Here is a 21,226-nt window from a genome sequence, read left to right as displayed (position 1 = left end):
TATTTAAAAGTTGAGTACCTTTGCCACGACTTATATATCTCGACTAATATTCATGTGTATATGTTTAATTTATTTATTTGTTATTATTTATTCTTTCGTTGCGTTCCTCTTCTGACCGACATAGAATGGAAAATTGCTCGGTAAGAGAATGACCTTTCTGGCTGCTTCCATAAGAATATGTCCTCATATTTTTATTTTATATTTTTTTATTTTTAACTGAGGTGTTCATTCTACATTTCGTTCCTTCCACAGAGCCCCGTCAGGAGTGCTAAACGATTTGGGGAACGGAAAGCTTTTTTTCCTGCAAAGGGTCTTCGGTGACGCTTGAAGGAGGCCAGGAACCGCCAGAAGTTCATCAAAGAAGGAGTGAGTCATCTGTTTATATTTGTAGTGTTCCTTTATCTCCATGAGCTTGAGCTTCGATTCCGATGTATTTCTGGTAGCGGTGGACTTGTAGAGCTCTTTTATGCAGTTGCGTATTTATCTGTTTGTTGAGATGTCTTCATTTATTTGCTTTTATCCGTTATTTCTCTCTCTCTCTCTCTCTCTCTCTCTCTCTCTCTGTTTTCTGTTGTTTTTATTCCTCTTCTTCTCCGGATTACGAATTTGACGAACTCGACAACCTCGAATACACAGTAGAGCTTTGAAGTGGAAGACGCAATAAGATCATGATGGGGGAGCGAAAGTTTCAAATCGCCATCTAACCTTCTTATATTGTGCAGCCTTTCACAAAGGTAATAAAAAGTTGCTTGTGATGGGTTTCTTTAAAGTTTTTCGTACGACAAATTTGGGTGACTCAGTTCATCATGTGCGAGTTAAAATGCTTCTTTATATATATATATATATATATATATATATATATATATATATATATATATATATATATATATATATATATATATATATATATATATATATATATATATATATATATATATATATATATATATATAAAGTGTGTGTGAGTGTGTATCAACATGCACAGCGTACACTATCAAACTCTGCTGTAATTAAACTCACTGAAGCTGTGAGCAGAGCAAACGTAAATCTCTGGTGAATCCGGACACTCCAGCATTTCACAACAAATTATGTCAAATTTTCCTTTTTGGAATTGTTTATTTTTTTGAATTTCCGAAATTCGAGGAAACCTGAATGTTTGGGAAGGGCCTTTGAGCAACAGGTGTCTCGTTCGATGGTCGACTCTCCGCTCGGCGAAGTCGCTTTGGAATGAAATCTTTCCTCGCCAGAGCAGCTCCTCCTCCTGGTGAGAAGTGAGGGGCAGGCCTTCAGAGTCATCAGGGAAATGGAAACGAAAGATAGGGGTTGGGAGAATAGATGATATATATAAATACAGTGATTGGAATACCTTGTAAGTATAGCATGGTAGGAGGTATAGCTTTTAGAATACAGAGATATTGAGGACTGACGTATGGAAGACGCCAGGGACTGACAGACAGATAAAGGACAGATCTACGGAGGGGCAAATCGGGAGAAGGATCTTTCACTAAATCACTTTTGGGGTCTTTTGTTTGCTTATGTGAATCTCGCTGAAATAATTGTTGTCAGACGGTTCATAAAATATAAAGTGAATTAATATAAGTTTAATTTCTATTTTCATTTTTCATGTTAACATTTTAATATATGATGAAACAGATTCACATGGTGATATCATAATCCACTTGCAAGGATTACTTCAGTAGTCATCAGCAACACGTGAGATTCAGAGCTTCATTTCTGCAGTGCTATTTCGTTGCAAGTAGAGTCTGCACGTGTTGCGGGAAGGGTGGGTTGTGCGGGGAGATTTCTCTTTCGAGGGAATTCGGTTCTGGAATGCACCTGGGCCTTCGCATTCTGCATAATCATGTTGGAAAACTCTAGGTTTTTTTTTTTTGCCTTCCTTCAGGTCCAGGTCTATTTCGCTGTCTGACAAGTGTTTATTACAGCCCTCTTACGAAAATTGCATATAGCGTCTCTCTCTCTCTCTCTCTCTCTCTCTCTCTCTCTCTCTCTCTCTCTCTCTCTCTCTCTCTCTCCCTCTCTCTCTTACAAATAAGAGCATTTCATTTGACTACTGGAAGGAAAATCGGCTTAGCTGAACACGAAAGTTCAGTTGATATTTAGTATTAATATTTTCACCTTTGAGACCAAGTAGTGATTTGCCTGTCTCTGCCAGCCTTGAGCCCATTACAAAAAGGATGGCGTTTGTGCTTCTTTTACTGGAAGGAAAACTATGCCTGATATCTGAAGGAGCCAGGCAAATGTCAGAGAATTTAGACATTATGACTGGAACATATTACTATTACCTAGTGCACACACACACACAGGCCCACACATACGTACACACACACACAAGAATTGACACACACACACACACACACACACACACACATATATATATATATATATATATATATATATATATATATATATATATATATATGTGTGTGTGTGTGTGTGTGTGTGTGTGTGTGTATGTAATCCACAGGTTAGCTGTAACCAGATATTTGTTTTTATTCCAGTAACTATAAGTTTTTCATATATATATTTATTATTAGTATGTATTTATATACCCACCATCGCTTCTTAACTTCTCGACCTCTTCACACTTTTGGAAAGTCTTTCGCTCGTGCTTGGGTTCGGGTCTCATCACTGAAGAGTTAAAGTTTCGTCATTTGTTATTCATTTTGGACTCAAAGCGATTATTATCAAGCATTCTTCACATTTCAAGTTGCTAGGTGGTTTTTAGTTTTCTGTAAAAGAAAACTATTGAGATTAGAAATGAATAACGTGGTTTTCGGGTGCTTAGCAGTTCAATACTAACCTTTTTCCTTCATTTTCATAATTTTTTAGTTTTCTGTTAATGAAAACTATTGAGATGGCTTTGTCTGTCCGTCCGCTCTTTTTCTGTCCGGCCCTCAGATCTTTAAAACTATTGAGGCTAGAGGGCTGCAAATTGTATGTTGACATTCTACCCTCCAATCATCAAGCATACCAAATTTCAACCCTCTGGTCTTAGTAGTTTTTATTTTAGTTAAGGATGAATTAAGGACAGGCCACCACCTGGCCGTGGCTGAAAGTTTCATGGGCTGCGGCTCGCATAGCATTATACGATGTACAGAAAATCGATTTCGGCGCATTTTTTACTTGTTTCTAGTTGATTATAACCCTCGAAAACGGAGAGGGACTTTGGTTTCTCTTGCATTGCAATATTTCTTCCCTTCGTGCTGCCTGCGGTTAGTTCTCTTCTGCAACGAAGGCTCTGCTCTTACAGATAGTGGCGCTAATGGCGCCTTCCCGAAGATGGATAGCCATTGCCCTCGACAGGCGGGTCCTAGTCATCCTAACATTTAAAGTTTAGCGAGGCCCACTTGACTCACTTTTGCAGTTGAGTTTGTATCTGAGGTTATTGTAAGAGGGGAGGTGCGTCGTCTGTTTTTAGTGGACCACTATTCTACCGGAAAATATTCATATCCTGCTTATGACGTCTCCTGTGCTGCGTTCTTCGTCTTTGCAGACCTTCGTCATTTGGTTTTCATAGTAAAGGGTCGCCTTCCCTTATCGCTGTTGTTTGGTTCCCAGCTCACCTGGTTTCCATGTCATCGGTCCTCTTGAGAGGTTGGCCACGGGCTTGACGACGGCAAGCTTGAACATTATCTTACGTACCCGTGGATTGGCGATGTTACACGCATAAATATGTGAGTACACATTGCACATACCAAGTAGAATGACTGGAAATTAAAAAAAGTAAAAAAAAAAAGAAACGAGGAGGAATGAACGTGTACACATTAGATACCAGTAAACAGATCTGAATGTGTATAAAAATGGTAAATAACGGTGAGTGAGTCTGAATGTATGAACTACTAACAAATTACAATAAACAAAACTGAAAGTACGTAACCAGTGACTTATCAAATGAATTAAGTAAATAAAGCAGAGGAATTGGTAACCGCATTCCGCATCCAAACCCCATTCGAAAAAGAGGAGAGACAAAAAGGGAATAAGCATAATTAAACCGAAAATAAGTCTCCTGACTATTGCTGGCTATTCTCGTCTGAGGGACGTACCGCTTACAGCATGCCTAGCGTGGCACACTGTAGGTGGCACTAAGGATATTTCGTAGCATCATTTCTGCCCTTGAATTTTCGACTGTAGTCTTTTCCCACTCAGCTGTCCAGCTTCTTACACTTTTTTTGAGAGAGGTCTTGTAAATAATAATAATAATAATAATAATAATAAATTACAGTTTGCATAGAAAACTGAATGTGCATTGCATGGACCAACAAAATGTTTACGTACGCGCTATCCTTCCTCCCTTGCGTGGAATCATGGCGACGGTAATGATTAGGTTTTGGGGAGACTCTTCCTGGTGTGCTAAAACCCTGAAATCGTTGCGCCCAACTGATGTCAGATAAATGGGAATGCCAGAGTGAATCGACGTCATTGTTCAATGCAGATAAAGCCATATTAAAGGCTTCCCGTCGCCTGCAGCGACACTCATTTCACAATGGATTTTAACGTATTGACCCTGATGTGTGTGTCGGGTTGGGTTGCCCTTGTGTATGTGGACTTTATTCATTTGGCCTTATTTATAAAACCTTTTTGGTAGGATGTATAGGGTCTAAATTCATAAGACTTAGTTTTATTTTTGTGTAAAAGAAAACTATTGTGCCGGCTTTGTCTGTCCGTCCGCACTTTATTCTGTCCGCACTTTTTTCTATCCGCCCGCAGATCTTAAAACCTACTGAGGCTAGAGGACTACAAATTAGTATGTTGATCATCCACCCTCCAATCATCAAACATACCAAATTGCAGCCCTTTAGCCTCAGTAGCTTTTATTTTATTTAAGGTTAAAGTTAGCCATAATAGTGCTTCTTGCAATGATATAGGATAGGCCACCACCGGGCCGTGGTTAAAGTTCCATGGGTCTCGGCTCATACAGCATTATACCAAGACCACCGAAAAATAGATCTATTTTCTGTGGCCTTCATTATATGCTGTGGCGGCTGTACAGAAAACTACTTGTTTATTTTTAGACGGCCTAAATTTGTAAGAACTGATTGATATCATTCATATGATTTAGCTGTACAAGACTTAATTGAGTGTACACTACTTGCTAGGCGTAACTTAATAAAACCTAACTGTAATAACTAACGATTCCAGTAATTCGCGGTCTCAACTTATAGTGCTTGATTGTTATAATTAAGTAATGCTGTTAGATACTTTTGATATAATTATAATTCATTGGAAATGGAATTATAAGCCCTGACTAGAGTTATCTATATAACCTGAGTTTCTAAAACCTGACTGGTATTAATCACGGGACTTGAGTTTCAAAAACTTTCTAAGTATTATTTAAGCAGCTTTATTTATGTGATGCCTGTTTTTCATTATTTATCGCACTTTCATTGATAAACATAATAGTTATATTCTAAAGCCTTCAATTTATATTACCTAATTAACATCATTGAAAGAAAGTAATTTTCTAAGGGCCAACTGCCGTTATATTTGGGACCTAAAAACCTAAATGGTGTTATTTACAATAATTTGTTAATTACAGAAAATCCCCAGATTTTCAGTATGTCAAATGGACGATTTGATTCACATTAAAAGAAAAGGATTTTTTCCCTCACCTTTTGCTCTAGAGTTAGTGCGGGATGCTTTGATGTAACCTTCGGTGTTCGTCTCAATTTCAGAAAGCCTTTGTTACTTGGCAGCCTAAGTTGTATTTTATATTTGCTCCAATAACTTTTATGTAAGTTTTAAAGATTTTTCTTACCACCCAGCACCGAATGTTAGTGCCTGTTGATATACGCTTGGTATTGTGCTTATGACACAAGTCTCACTAACAAGAGGACCCGTGTTCGATTTCCGGTCAGGCACATGAAATAAGGCGCCAACCCATAAATACGATTCTGCTCCTTTTGGCTTGAACAGTGAACTATGAACTTGGTAATTACAGTAGTTGGCTTCGCAGACAGGGTGGGAGGTATGGGTGTAGCAACTTCATTTGCAGCCTGGGAATCGATAGGGAACACCATCTGTAAAGGGAATATATATATATATATATATATATATATATATATATATATATATATATATATATATATGTGTGTGTGTGTGTGTGTGTGTGTGTGTGTGTGTATGTATATATACATATATATATGTATATATAGATATATACATATATATATAAAATTATATATATATATATATATATATATATATATATATATATATATATATATATATATATATATATATATATATATTATATGTATGTATGTATGTATGTATGCATGTATGTATGTATGTATAGGAGGGTGGGTTTGTTTGTGTTTATGTATTTTTGGAATATTTCTGTTTTTTTTTTTTTTTTTTTTTTTTTTTGTCAAATTATGTTTATGAATTTCCCTGTTTAGTGGTTCCCTACCATGGTGCTACAGTTCATAATTTCTGCAGAACTTCCCCGCAATGTATTCATAGCCTTCATCGTAACCGCCAAATGATGTGGCCCCAGGAAGGGAAACGATGAATCCTCTGTGGAAACTCATTTGAATATTCATAGGTGATCCTGCGTAGTGTGTTGTTATATCATTAGGGGTCAACAGTACCTCAACGGAATGATAATTATATTGGAACGACATCTGCATCACTGCTCTTGAAAGGGAGAGGGCGAGACCCGTTAAGACTTAATCTGTATTGTAAAGTGTTGTTGGTTACAGCAGACAGACAATGGGCAACGTGGAATTTGAACGGGTTTCTGAAGTAGACCTTAAGTAAATTCTTCTGTGTTGCTACAGTTGCAACAGAATCACGTTCGAGGCATGCGCACAAAGGACCACAAAACCCAACGCTCAAATGTTCTGTTTGGTCTTATAAGTTAATCTGGAATAGAATCACGTGGAAGATATTAACACCAACATCAAAGGGTATTTTAATCGCCTTCCCGTATCTGTTATTAATTACTCCCAGATGAGAGGAATGTTGTTGCCGAAACTCTTGCTGGCTGTGAAAACAAACAGGAGAGAGACATGATAATCTACTTATATTACCTAGTAATATAATCTTGTTATTATTTGCTTATTAACGTGAGATGTTCATTTACACGCCAGATTATTATATGGCACATTGGCATCAGGAAAATTCTTACAAAGCTAATTACCGTCAACGACAGTTAGACTTTTTTTTCTACTGTTGTAGTCGACGTTGATGGACAACTTTTTAGGGCCAAGTAAAATTTTTTTAGTGGATTATCTTGCTTAGGATAAACTTCATGGATTACTACATGGAACTGTTCTGGCAGTATCGATGATAGGACAGAGCTGTGAATAATAAAAAATTATAAGATTTCTCCAGTTCCTAAACACGTAGCGATGTAGGTCACCGTCCTCTCCATTTATAGACTCTTATACTTGGGAATAATAACAACAGTTCTGTCAGTGGTGTTTTCAGTTTTAAGTGAAGCCATTTTAATTGTTGTTAACGTTAAAGCTGCCAACGTTATACGTAACTCCTCATTGTCAGTGATAATTCACTTTTATACCTCTGTCTGATGTTATCTTGTCTTTCACGCCAAGTCCAACCTCAAAGAGATGCCATTTGTATCATTAAGAGAACCATTCATGAAGGGAACACAGAGGAAGCAGCAACAAAGCCTGGAAATGCTCTAAGCTTCAGCCTAATATTAAGGCGCCTTGGTCTGTTCCGCTGCTGGTGTGCGGAGGGATAGGATAATGCACGTGGTTTGCGAAACGCTTCTATTTGGATGGGGTTTTCGTTCGAGATAATGTGTATCCTTCTCTCTCTCTCTCTCTCTCTCTCTCTCTCTCTCTCTCTCTCTCTCTGAATATGCATTTATATACATATATATAATGTTTTAAGAAGACTTTTTTAAATATCTATAAATGCTTTCAGGTTAGCCCGCCATCATCTTGAGGCGAGGTTAGATGCAATTGCAAGAAAGTCGAATTTGTGTTTTGGCATCAATAGCTCTTTTTCCGGGAACAAATTTAAAATGAATTCAAATGAAGCTAAGGGGAAGTTAATAGTCTCTTTTTATTTCACATTATCACAACTCACGTTACCTTGACATGGCCTTTGAAGAGAGCTGCATACCGCTTAGGCCAGAGGTATCGATAGCCGTTTATATCTTCTTTTATTGCCTGTTTGGAATTAAAACGCCTTTGATCTTACCGCGTTCTGCAAGATAACAACAGGCAACAACTTTGCAAATCCGTGTTGACTTTTTTCAAGACTCACCTGACGATATTTTTATTTTTATTTTTGCTTAAATTTAACTACATAGTAATGAATGAAAAGTTTATGGCAGTACTGATATGAAGCTAAAATGAAATGAATAACAGTGAAATTTAAGAAGATCTGTCAAACCCAGGCACACGTATTAACATATAATGACATGGGGCAATATATTGTCAATGATAAGAATGACGTGATAGCACGTCATTTCCGTTGTTTGTAATTTCATTTCTGCATTACATCGCTTTTATCATTATAATCGCAAAGCGAACATTCTGTTTGAGAACACTTCGAGGATAATCGCCGAGTTTTCGATTTTCCATAAAAGGCGATAAAACCGACAATGCAGTTTAAGAATTCAGATGTTCCTGTTATCCAAGAGATAAAATTTGGCTTCCTTATCATTGTGAATATACTTATGCTCAAGGTTGTTGGTTAAGAGATCTCAAAGATTTTTTCGCTCTTTCAGTTGCATGAAACACAACATACACACACGCATAGGCTATATATATATATATATATATATATATATATATATATATATATATATATATATATATATATATATATATATATATATGTTACAGTCAACATGCGTAATCAGTCATTACGCGAAATGCCTGAAATTTCAGTCAGATAGCGAAATGCACTTAGGGACATATTTGATCCCTCAGGAGCTAGTACTAAACACGGCGAAACAGTGAGTCACCTACACTGTTTCGCCGTGTTTAGTACTAGCACCTGGGGGTCAAATATATTTCGCCGTGTCTAGTACTAGCTCCTGGGGGATCAAATGTCCCTAAGTGCATTTCGCTATCTGACTGAAATTCCAGGCATTTCATGTAATGACTGATTACGCATGTTGACTGTAACATATATATATATATATATATATATATATATATATATATATATATATATATATATATATATATATATATATGTGTGTGTGTGTGTGTGTGTTTTGATTTAAAATCTCGAAAAAGGTGAAAACCTGATGGTATTACGAACAGTCTTGGTAATGAGACGAAAGGGCTTAGCATCTCAGTTGATGCACTTCTCCTACGTGGCTGTAACTTTGTTCATATATATACATATATATATATTATATATATATATATATATATATATATATATATATATATATATATATATATATATATATATATATATATATATATATTATATATGAAATTGTGGGAAATGAGACCTGCAGCCTTCTAGTAACTATTAAAATAAGGTTTCTGTACGTGTTTCAGTCTGAATAAACTGGATATAAAACGAGAGAGATGTGCTATTACCTTTCCTATAGCAAACCCTCTACTTCCTTGATCAGACCTGATTAAAATTTCTCTTCCCCAAATCGTTAGTTTCAGGTTTCTCTCTCTCTCTCTCTGTGAGTAGAGAACTTAGAATCACCCTTGCGAGTGTTGATGTTAAAGATAAACTGGATCATTTTATTTTGTCCAAACAGGAGCTGTAACTTAAAAATAATACTGATCGCTTATAACATAAAAAAAGTAGCTTGACTGAATAGCCGTCTCTTAAATTAAAAGAATTATGGACCTGAACCATTCCGCCTCTGATTAACATGACCTGAGGATGCTTTTACTCTGGGTAAACATGTGACATAGAGATCCTGTGCGTAAATCATTCTAACTGGAAGATTTAGTTTCTAATTATGTCGCAAATGAGCCTTTGTTTGCTCATGTGCATTGTCCCACCTGCTTGTGAAATATAAAAAGTGATACTGATACGGATAACAGTGTTTAAACTCAAATTAGCATTCCTTTGTGCGTTGGGGATCTATAACTTTGTATAAATGAAAAGACAGTCTGCATCAGGCAGTGAAATTTAATTATGCGTACATTGACAATAATAAAAGCGCCGCATATCTGTTATGGCAAAATACAATAGTTGATCATGTCAACAAATTCTTGCTTTGTCACGAGTGTATCGACTATCATTAGTTGATAAATAAAATTAGGTTACCAAATAACGAGAGGGATAGGTATTACTCACTTTTCGATGAACAGTTTTCTTCTCTTTTAATCACCTTCATAGTTTACAATATAATTAACAAAGGATTTGCTTCTTGGAGATCAGAGTAAGTAGGCATTTTGTCTTTCAAGTGATGACCGACATTCCACAGTAATGTTGTTATATGGCGGATCCTGTCAGAATACTGATGATGATAAATCACGAAAGCATAAAAGACCACGAAAATCTGTATGACAAATAGCAGTAGCATATAACAGATTAAACACAAAGCAAATAAGAACAAGTAAAAAATGGGCGGAAGTTTCTTCGGCGCAATCGAGTTCTCTGTACAGCCTGGCCTGGTGGTGGGCTGTCCTACTGTATATCGTTGCTAGGCGCACGATCATAGATGAATTTAACCTTAAATGAAATAAAAACTACTGAGGCTAGAGGGCTGCAATTTAGTATGTTTGATGATTGGAGGGTGGATGATTACCATACCAATTTGCAGCATCAGCAGTTTTTAAGATTTGAGGGCGGACAGAAAAAGTGCGGACGGACAGACAAATCCATCTCAATAGTTTTCTTTCACAGAAAACTAAAAAGCACTCAACAACGCATACCTCCACCATTGTCAACGTGTGTGAACACTTAGTGATCGGGATCAGTTAACAATATCTTCAGTTTTTATAATAAATCTCCCAACTTTCAATAACGTTGCCAGTCACGAGGCGCGAGAGGTAACAGTAACACTTTCTTAAATAATCCAAAAGTAACTTTCTGCGTATACTTATCAACAACCAGAGGAAACTTACAAATACAAATCAGAAGAATAGCCTTCGCAACTTTGTCGGCGCAGTTAATGACGGATACCTGAAACGCCGCTTGTCGTTTAACGTAAACATACTTCGAGTTCAGTTCTGTTGTCTTTCTTCAAAGAACTAAGACAAAAAAGACGGTTAACGATCACTCAGAGCAAGGACAAAGTGTCATTTACACGTCAATAGCTTCCTTAATGAGCTGATAAACATTTGAATTTAATAATACTGCACTTGAAGCGAGAATATTGCTTCGTATTGGAAACGAGCAAAAAATTCCGACAGAAAACGTAATCTAATATTGAGCCAAGCTTCCGGGAGACAATGATTCACTCTTCGCTTCTTAATGAAGACAGATTTTGATTGAGGTTCTTAACGGCGCTGTGACTGAACATTCCATTTAAGATTTATTATGGGGCCACTCATCAATAGTGTAATGGAGGATATCTCATTTATGATTTGTGCCTGAAATCGAATGATTCAGAGCATACTTTATCTGAAGTCAAGTCAACGCTCAGTGGTCATATCTCCAAAAGAGTTAAACTGACCATTTAATGCAGTAATTACTGAACAAGTGTAGGAGCTTGATTACCCACTGATTTGTTTGACAAATGGTTCTCCATAATGGTCCCCTTTGGTTTTATTACGCACATTAGCGATTAGGCACGATTTTGGAAAAGTGAAATTTCACTTTCTCTCTCTCTCTCTCTCTCTCTCTCTCTCTCTCTCTCTCTCTCTCTCTCTCTCTCTCTCTCTCTCTCTCTGTGTGTACTTAATACGGCAGCGAACTTCGTGTGAGTCGTTGCTTCCGCTTACTTCTTATTTTATTTAATATTTTGGAGATGAAGAGTCCCACCACCTTTGGATTCCTGGGTAAAGAAAAACGGCCTTTAAGGAGACACAAAAGGTGCCAGTGACCAACGGTTGCAAATGGGTAAAGAACTCGATCTTGCTCAGGACCTGAAGCTCGAGGCTTTTCAAGGGCTCAGTTACGCGACATCACAGAAAATGTGTACTAAAGGTTTTTTGGGTTTCTTCCTTACGCTTCTCGTCCGTTCCATTTGGTGTCTTCCCACTCAGCTGTTCAGCTTCTTTAATATCACTTCACTTCAGGATTCCCCTGCCATTTGAAGATAAATTTATCGGGCCAGGGATGTAATTCTAAAAGTGACTCGGTTGTTTGGTTAAAATGCTTTATGAGTAAGCATTTTAAATGCATCTGTCGTCAAAAGAAACGCGCTTGTTTTGTTCATGCTTTGCTTCAGGTATCGGAAAAAATACATACATATATATATATATATATATATATATATATATATATATATATATATATATATATATATATATATATATATATATATATATATATATATATATATATATATATATATTGCATGTATATAAAATTTATATTCATGCTTATATTTTTGTTATGATGTCAATTCTGTTTTATGGAAGTCAGGCCAGCAACCCATCACAACCATCAGTGCTAAGAAGCATAAAACATCCCCATTGTGGTGTCATGATCAGTAGGTCTAACCGAATCCCGAGAAGCCAACAGCATTCCTTCAATGGATCCTGGCAAGCTTTGTTCCCAATACTCCGATTTATATCGTAAGGTCTCTCGGAAAAACTTCCCGAAGGGGGTTAGTGCTGTCAGTGCACCTCACGCGGTGCACTGTAAGCATTACTTAAGGTTCTTTGCAGCGTGCCTTCGGCCCCTAGCTGCAATCCTTTTCGTTCCTTTTACTGTACCGCCTTTCATAATCACATTCTTCCATCTTACTTTCCACCCTCTCCTAACAAATGATTCATAGTGCAACTGCGAGGTTTTCCTCCTGTTACACCTTTCAAACCTTTTACTGTCAATTTCCGTTTCAGCACTGAATGACCTCATAGGTCCCAGTGCTTGGCCTTTGGCCTAAATTCTATACTCAGTTCAGTTCAACTCTCGGAAAAATTCCTGCATATTTTTGAGAAGATATTTTGTTTCCTTTTTTGTCTGTGTTTGCGTGTTAGTGGGGATCTGAAGGGAAAGTGAAAACTGAATCAGGGTAAAGGAGTCAAAGAAGTTGGACAGACACATGGGAATATTTAAGGTATGAACTGAAATGAATATAGAATTTAGGCCAGAGGCTAAGCACTGGGACCTATGAAGTCATTCAGCGCTGAAACCGAAATTGACAGTAAAAGGTCTGAAAGGTGTAACAGGAGGAAAACCTCGCAGCTGAACTATGAATCAATTGTTAGAGAGGGTGGAAAGTAAAATAGAAGAAAGAGAATATGAAAGGAGGTACAGTAAAAGGAATGAAAGGGGTTGCAGCTAGGGGCCGAAGTCACGCTGCAAAGAACCTTAAGTAATGGCTTCCGCCTACTGGGGTTTTGTGACTCTGGACATATCAGCGTTATTTACTTGATATTATGATCTCATTTCAGCGTAGTGATAATTATGAATTTTACGTGAGAATGCTCTTCCAATCTTCGTTATCCCTGAGTCTTCTCCTTTAAATCCTTCAAGAGGCAGTATTATGTCTTGGCTCTTCATTTCCATGTATTCTTCCGGTGTGGGCTAGTCAAGGGCTATAGGTCATTCGTACCATGAGTCTCGGCATTAAAAAAATCAGCCAGAAGGAGAAAGGAAAATAATGTGGAAAAGATTCATATCAATCATTAAGATAAATCCACGTGTAATTCATATTGCTTTCCGTTCTTTTTTAATGATCAAGGGACCATTGCGGCAATGTCATCCTAAAACAAGTTTGGGCTTCCATTAAGTGTCAGCTGATGAGTTTTTTTTTTTTTTTAACAAAATTGATGACTAAGGTGTAGGGACGACATAAGATATACTGTAGGTTCGTTTACACTACAGTACAACAAACACACGTCGGCAGCTTATCACATACATGTAACAAGCAGGTTCATTACAAGTTAGCGACGCGGAGAACGAATATTTGGTCAGTTCTGGATAATCGTATGAAACGTTGGTTAGGACTGCCTGTGAGTCGTCAACTTGTATTCGACCTTTTAGTTTTCTGTAAAAGACAACTATTGAGATGGCTAATTGTCTGTCTGTCCGCACTTCTTCTGTCCGCCCTTAGATCTTAAAAACTACTGAGGCTAGAGGGCTGCAAATTGGCATGTTGATCATCCAGCCTGTAATTATCAAAGATACCAAATTGCAGCCTTCTATCCTCAGTATTTTTTTGTTTTACTTAAGGTCAAAGTTAGCCATGATCGTGCGTTTGGCAACGATATAGGATAGACCACCACCGGCCCGTGGTTAAAGTTTCATCGGCCGCAGCTCATACAGCATTATACCGAGACCACCGAAAGACAGATCTATTTTCGGTGGCCTTCATTATACGGTGTACAGAAAACTCGATTGCACCGAAGTGATTTCGACGTATTTTTCACTTGTTTTATATTGTCAGTCACGAACGGAAGCCTCTGCTTCCGTTATGTTCTTAGTATCGTCATGCTTGATGATGAGTACACTGAATTATATATATCAATTTTACTACAGTTATCAACGATAGAGTTTTATAGTACTTCTTAAAACAAAACGGTCCCCCTAAAATATGACATGGTTTCGTTTTACGCCGACTGATTTCTTTCCAAATATAACTCTTTATCCGGAGCGACTGCAGTGCGCAATTCGCCTTAGAATCAAGGGGAACAATACCTTTTGATATGGCCAGCAGCAAAATTCTCCCTGAAGCGATGTAATATTTCTCCCGTAGAAAAACTGAATAATTTTTCAATTTGTCAGGAATCATTGTTTTTGAGGTGGCCTCTTTGCTTTGCTGGAAGGAGAAAGGGTTCGATTTATTTATGATTCATGGCTCAAAGCGAAAAGGATATTCCTTTCAATGTGTGTTACCTGCTATACTCTCTCTCGCCTTAACGGTTGTTCATGCCGGATTGTCATCATCCATTTTACTCACACCTGACTCCTAGGATCTGTTGATAGCTGCTGTAATGGCCACAGTAAATTTTGTGCCAAAGCGTACCGCATTGTCTAGTGGTCACCCGCCCAGGTATTGACCAAAATTCAGTGTTGCTTAAGTTCGCTTACAGAAAAAAATGTAAGTGGGATTTTACAAAACTAGTAGTTTTAGAGAGACATCAGGCTTCTTTTGTTCAACTGTTTTTCATGCACTTCTATCGCTTACAAGGGAGTGCCTTCGGAAATTTTATGCCAGTATTTGATGGGGGTTATAATTCTTTGCTAATTATGTATTTATGTTATTACTAACATGCTCAGGCTTTCCATGTGGTCACTCGATGCTTTTCATGTATTCTGTATTGTATTTCCAGAGACTCTTCCACTAAGTTAAACTTTAAATTGAAACGAAAAGTATCTACCTGATGTTGGTGTTTAGCATTTTTGATCGCCCATCCAGGTACTGACCTTTGCTGGTAGATATAATTTTGGTGAATTCTTACAAAATCAGTTTTAGCTTCAGTTTAAAATTGTATTTTCTTCAGCTGGGTTTCATTCACTTTTGAACGTTTACTCCTGGATGCCTTGTGAGATGACATTATTGTTTGTAAGTTACAAATTCTTTGTATTATTCATTATTGTTCTTGTATTTATATGATTACTGATGTACTCGGCGCTGCTCTTGCATTTCATAAGCCTTTCATTTCCAATGCTTTTCATATATTCTGCATTATATTGCCAGGCTCTTCAGTTAAGTATAATAGTATGTTAAAAGAAAAAGTGAGTCTTAGGTAAGTTTTATAAGTGGTTGTTTGCGGGAGGCTTCCAAAATGATAATGCATGACAGAGGTTTGAAAGAAGTGCAGCTCAGCCCGAACGCCTGACACACGGCGCCCCTCAAGGGACAACACGATAGACATCTCTCGGGGAAAAACAAAGCCCGTAGGGAAGTAGTGAGGTGCACTGTAGGCATTACTTAAGGTTCTTTGCAGCGTCCCTTCGGCCCCTAGTTGCAACCCCTTTCATTCCTTTTACTGTACCTCAGTTCATATTCTCTTTCTTCCATCTCATTATTCACCCTCTCCTAACAATTATTTCAGTGCAACTGCGATGTTTTCCTCCCGTTACACCCTTCAAACCCACCTACTCTCAATTTCCTTTCCAGCGCTGAACGACCTCATAGGTCCCAGTGCTTGGCCTGTGGCCTAAACTCTATATTCCATTCCATTGGGGGAAGCGCAAGCAACTAACTCCTCGTGGTCCCTGAGGCCTCCTCAGACACGATCCCCAAATTGTAGGCAACTTGTGGTTGATATCTGCGTTTATATCAGCTTTTGAATATATTATATACTAACATATAATTTTTGTAAGCATGTTACATGCACACCTATGGAGGTCATTTTTGTACATAATTACATTTGTATTTTATACTCCATCATAGGTGAACTTACTTTATAACCTTTGTCATACATAGGCTAATCATTTTGTAAGTTTCCCTCACAAGCATCCACATATAGACTTTTATAGAATAATCGTCACAATTTTTATTCAAATTCTATGCATGTTGTGTTGTAATCAGAATATCCGTTTTAGCCGTATTCCATGTATGCATGTTGTGCCTACAGCTTCGATCTTGAAAGTGGGTCGCCCTTTTATTCCCTTGAGCAACCACCACTTAGGTCGAAGTTCTTGTCCCTCAGCATGGAGAAAATCCAAAAGGTTGTAAATCCAAATCATAAGTTTTTTTACGAGCTTCCCTATGAGTAAGGGCCCGTGCTGGCACAACAACAGCTTAATTATAAAAAAAAAAAGATTGTAAGAAGTTGCTGGAAATTGCCGCAGAGTATCGAAAAAGCTGTCGCGAAGGAACGCAGTAAATTGAATAGAACAGTCTGCAAATTTTTCACCGCAAACTAACTCGTGAGAATCAGAAAGAACTCCTATTCCTGCAAGAAACTTACTTCTAACAATCTTTTTTTTTTTTATAATTAAGCTGTTGTTGTGCCAGCACGGGCCCTTACTCATAGGGCAGCTCGTAAAAAAAACTTATGTTTTGGATTTACAAAAGTACTGGATTTGTTTCTCCATGCTGAGGGACAAGTACTTAGACCTAAGTGGTGGTTGCTGAAGGGAATAAAAGGACGACCCACTTTCAAGATCGAAGCTGTAGGCACAACATGCATACATGGAATACAGAGCAGAACTCTGATTGTGCAGTTAAAGGGCACCCTTGACAGGGGAAGCTCCTCCTCAGAGGATGCTTCCCTAGATCTAGTAAGGCAGGTCCCCCGCCAGGCTGGGGAAGTGGGCCTGGGGACGGGCTACTCCACAAGGGTGAGGGACCGCAAGACACCTTTGGGAAACCATCCCTTAAGGGTGCCTTTGACAGGGGAAGATCCTCCTCAGAGGCTGCTTCCCTACAGGGAGACAGGACTCCTCCCAGGCTGAGGAGGAGGGCCTGGGGAGGGCCTACTCCACAATGGTGAGGGACCCCAAGACACCTTTGGGAACATCCCTTAAGGGTGCCTTTGACAGGGGAAGATCCTCCTCAGAAGCTGCTTCCCTACAGGGAGACGGGCCTCCTGCCAGGCTGGGGAAGCGGGCCTGGGGAAGGCCTATTCCACAAGGATGAGGGATCCTAAAGTGCCCTAGAGAAGCCATCACTTAAGGGCACCACTGACGGGAAGATGCAGGTCTCCTGCCAGGCAGGGGAAGGGGGGCCTGAGGAGGGCCTGAACCACTAGAGTGAGGCGCCACAGGCGAATAGGAAGGATCCGAACTAGGTATAAAGTCGTGAATAGTATATATAAATATATATAAATGTGTAAAGCACATTAAACGAAGAAGATATATGTATATATATAAATAAATATATATATATATATATATATATATATATATATATATATATATATATATATATATATATATATATATAAATATCTATATATATACATATTATATATATATATATATATATATATATATATATATATATATATATATATATAAATATATTATATATATATATATATATATATATATATATATATATATATATATATATATATATATATATGTATATGTATATACATTTATATATATTTATATATACTATTCATGATTTTATATCTAGTTCGGATCTTTCCTATTTGCCTGTGGCACCTCACCCTAGTGGTTCAGGCCCTTCTCAGGCCCCCTTCCCCTGCCTGGCAGGAGACCTGCCTCTCTCCAGGGAAGCAGCCTCCTAGGAGGATCTTCCCCCTTCAGTGGTGCCCTTAAGGGACGGCTTCCCTAGGGTACTTTAGGATCCCTTATCCTTGTGGAATAGGCCCTCCACAGGCACACTTCCCCAGCCTGGGAGGGGTCCTGTCTCCCTGTAGGGAAGCAGCCTCTGAGGAGGATCTTCCCCTGTCAAAGGCACCCTTAAGGGATGGTTTCCCAAAGGTGTCTTGGGGTCCATCATCCTTGTGGAGTAGGCCCACCCCAGGCCCTCTTCCTCAGCCTAGGAGGAGTCCTGTCTCCCTGTAGCGAAGCAGCCTCTGAGGAGGATCTTCCCCTGTCAAAGGCACCCTTAAGGGATGGTTTCCCAAAGGTGTCCTGGGGTCCCTCATCCTTGTGGAGTAGGCCCTCCCCAGGCCTGCTTCCCCAGCCTGGCAGGAGACCTGCCTTACTCTAGGGAGGTAACCTCTGAGGAGGAACTTCCCCTGTCAAGGGTGCCATTAAGGGATGGTTTCCCTAAGGCACCTTGGGATCCTTCACCCTTGTGGTTTAGGCCCTCCCCAAGCCTGCTTCCTCAGTTTGGCAGGAGACCTGCTCCCTTCAGGGAAGCAGCCTCTGAGGAGGATCTTCCCCATTTAAGGGCGCCCTTTAGGGATGGTTTCCCTATGGCGCCTTGGGGTCCCTCACCCTTGTGGTTCAGGCCCTCCCCAGTCTGACTTCCCTAGCCTGGCAGGAAACCTGCCTCCCTCCAGGGGTGCAGCCTCTGAGGAAGATCTTCCCTTGTCAAGGGTGCCCTCGAGGGATGGCTTCCCTTGAGCTCTTTGGAGTCCTTCACCCTCGTGGTTCAGGCCCTCCTCAGGCCCACTTCCCTAGCTTGGCAGGAAACCTGCCTACCTCCAGGGAAGCAGCCTCTGAGGAGGATCTTCCCCTGCCAAGGGTGCCCTCGAGGGATGGCTTCCCTAGGTCGCCTTGGGATCCCTCATCCTTGTGGTTCAGGCCCTCCCCAGGCCCACTTCCCTAGCCTGACAGGAACCCTGCCTCCCTCCAGGGAAGCAGCCTCTGAAGAGGATCTTCCCCTGTCATGGACTTCCTTGGGATGCCTTTGGGGGCTTCATCTCTGTGATTGAATCCCTTCGATGTTGTTTCCTCTTGTTTCGATTCCATTTCGTCCTTTTTTCGAGACAACTGCTCGCGTCCTGACTGTGATAATATAGCAATGTTCCTTTACCCTGCTTTTCGAATAAGACACATTCATCTCGGAAGGCTTCATGAGGAATTTTCGGACATCGGAGCTAGTTTCTGGAGACTTTGGAGTTGGAGTTTTACTGAGGTATAGCGTTGGGCGCAGGCGCGAATGGCTTCTCTCTCACCCTTCCAGGAGCTGGAGACCAAAGGATTCTGAAACACTTTCAGGGAAGACTCCGAAGATTTTAAACCATTTCAGCATCGCTTCAAACCTTCCTTTGCTTTCCTTTCCTAACACGTATAGTTGTTTGTTTAGAACGTATCTGCGAAGTGGTCCATATTTTCATGTGTACAACTGTTCACTGTCATTATCTGGTAACTCTTTCCCTTTCTTTTACTCAGCTTTTCGATAGTCGTGTTTCTGAAGACAGTTTGAAGGATCTCGGAACTTGTTTGGCGCATGCGCGAATGGCCTCTCTCTTGTGCTTTAGGAACTGGAGAGGGAAGGATTCCAAGACGGGAGATGTCTTCTGGATTCTTATGAGATTTCACTGATATATTGATCCAAATGGTAATTCTGGTAATCCAAAATCTTCTTTCTCTCTCTGCTTTCTTGTAAAAATTCTTGGCCTCCATGGAATGGAGGCCAAGAAGAGAACCATGGAATGGTTCTCCTCTTCTCTTGATTCCTTGTCGTGCTTATCTGAAGTGGAGAACTGACGTCTTAAATGTGATGATACAAAGATTGCATCTTTACAAATCGCCCAAAGCTGGAACGATGATTCCATACTGCTCCGCTATTTAGTCCATATCTTCATGAATACAGTATACAAAAGTTCACTGAATTAATTTGTAAAGCCTGCCTTGTTTTGAATATGATTTTCGAATAATCAACAGCATCTTATCTCTGAAGACGATTTGAAGGATCTCAGCGCTTTTTTCTCGAGACTTTGAAGTTTGTTTTACTGAGCTATAGCACTTCGCATTCGCCCTTCCCTCGTCCTTCCAGGAGTTTGAGACCGAAGAATTCCGAAACACTTTCAGGGAACTTCCTAATGCCCGCATATAAAAATGAAAGAACATTATTGTATATATTACCAAGAAAAAGGAATAATTATCAGATATCGTTAAATTTTAAATATAAATTAATCTGAAAATTAATCTTCATCTTATCCCTTTCTCCCGTCCCCGAAATCTCAACTAAAGGTATATTGATAATTGTTCCGATCTCCTCCTCTGTTACTCTTGGAACCTCTGGAATAATGTTTTGGAAATATAAGCCCTGGCCTCTTTACGTAATTCTTGCGCAGAGCAGACCAGTGGCTTGTCCGCAAGATTGTAATTCTGCTGCTTCTGTGGACTTGGGTCTCCTCATTAGATGCCACCTGGACTTTCCTTCAGAATGCGATTGACTTATGAATATTACTCTAAAAAATAATATATATGGGGAGACGTCTCTCACACTTACCTCTGCTGAAGTGTCTGTATCATGTGGTCGCTGTTCGTGGATAACTTACAATATAGATAACTTGTTTTCCGTTACCATGCATGGTAACTTCACTGCAAAGATGTACAGTAGCAGGTGAACCTATATTTTAAACAAGTAAAAAATGCGCCGTCGTTTTTTCGGTGCAGTCGAGTTCTCTGTACAGCGTATAATGCTGTATGAAACTGTCAGCCATAGCCCATGAAACTGTCAGCCGCGGCTTATGAAACTTTCAGCCACGACCAGACGCACGATCATGGCTAAGTTTAACCTTAAATAAAATAAAAACTACTGAGGTTAGAGGGCTGCAATTTGATATGTTTAATGATTGGAGGG

General features: G+C 39.2%; 1 long non-coding RNA gene across 1 annotated transcript in view; it reads left to right on the top strand.

Moving 5' to 3' along the window:
* Window positions 1-248: 248 nt before the first annotated feature.
* The window catches only part of LOC136841494 (uncharacterized), a 409,598-nt gene continuing 388,620 nt past the window's right edge, over window positions 249-21,226 (top strand). Inside the window, exon 1 of the long non-coding RNA XR_010853966.1 lies at window positions 249-366. This is a non-coding gene — a long non-coding RNA (uncharacterized lncRNA). The remainder of the gene's footprint in view (window positions 367-21,226) is intronic.

The sequence above is a fragment of the Macrobrachium rosenbergii genome, chromosome 1 (genome assembly GCF_040412425.1).
Source record: "Macrobrachium rosenbergii isolate ZJJX-2024 chromosome 1, ASM4041242v1, whole genome shotgun sequence".
Classification (NCBI taxonomy): Eukaryota; Metazoa; Arthropoda; class Malacostraca; order Decapoda; family Palaemonidae; genus Macrobrachium; species Macrobrachium rosenbergii.
Note: the sequence above shows the minus strand (reverse complement) of the source record. Positions and strands in the feature narration are given on the sequence as shown.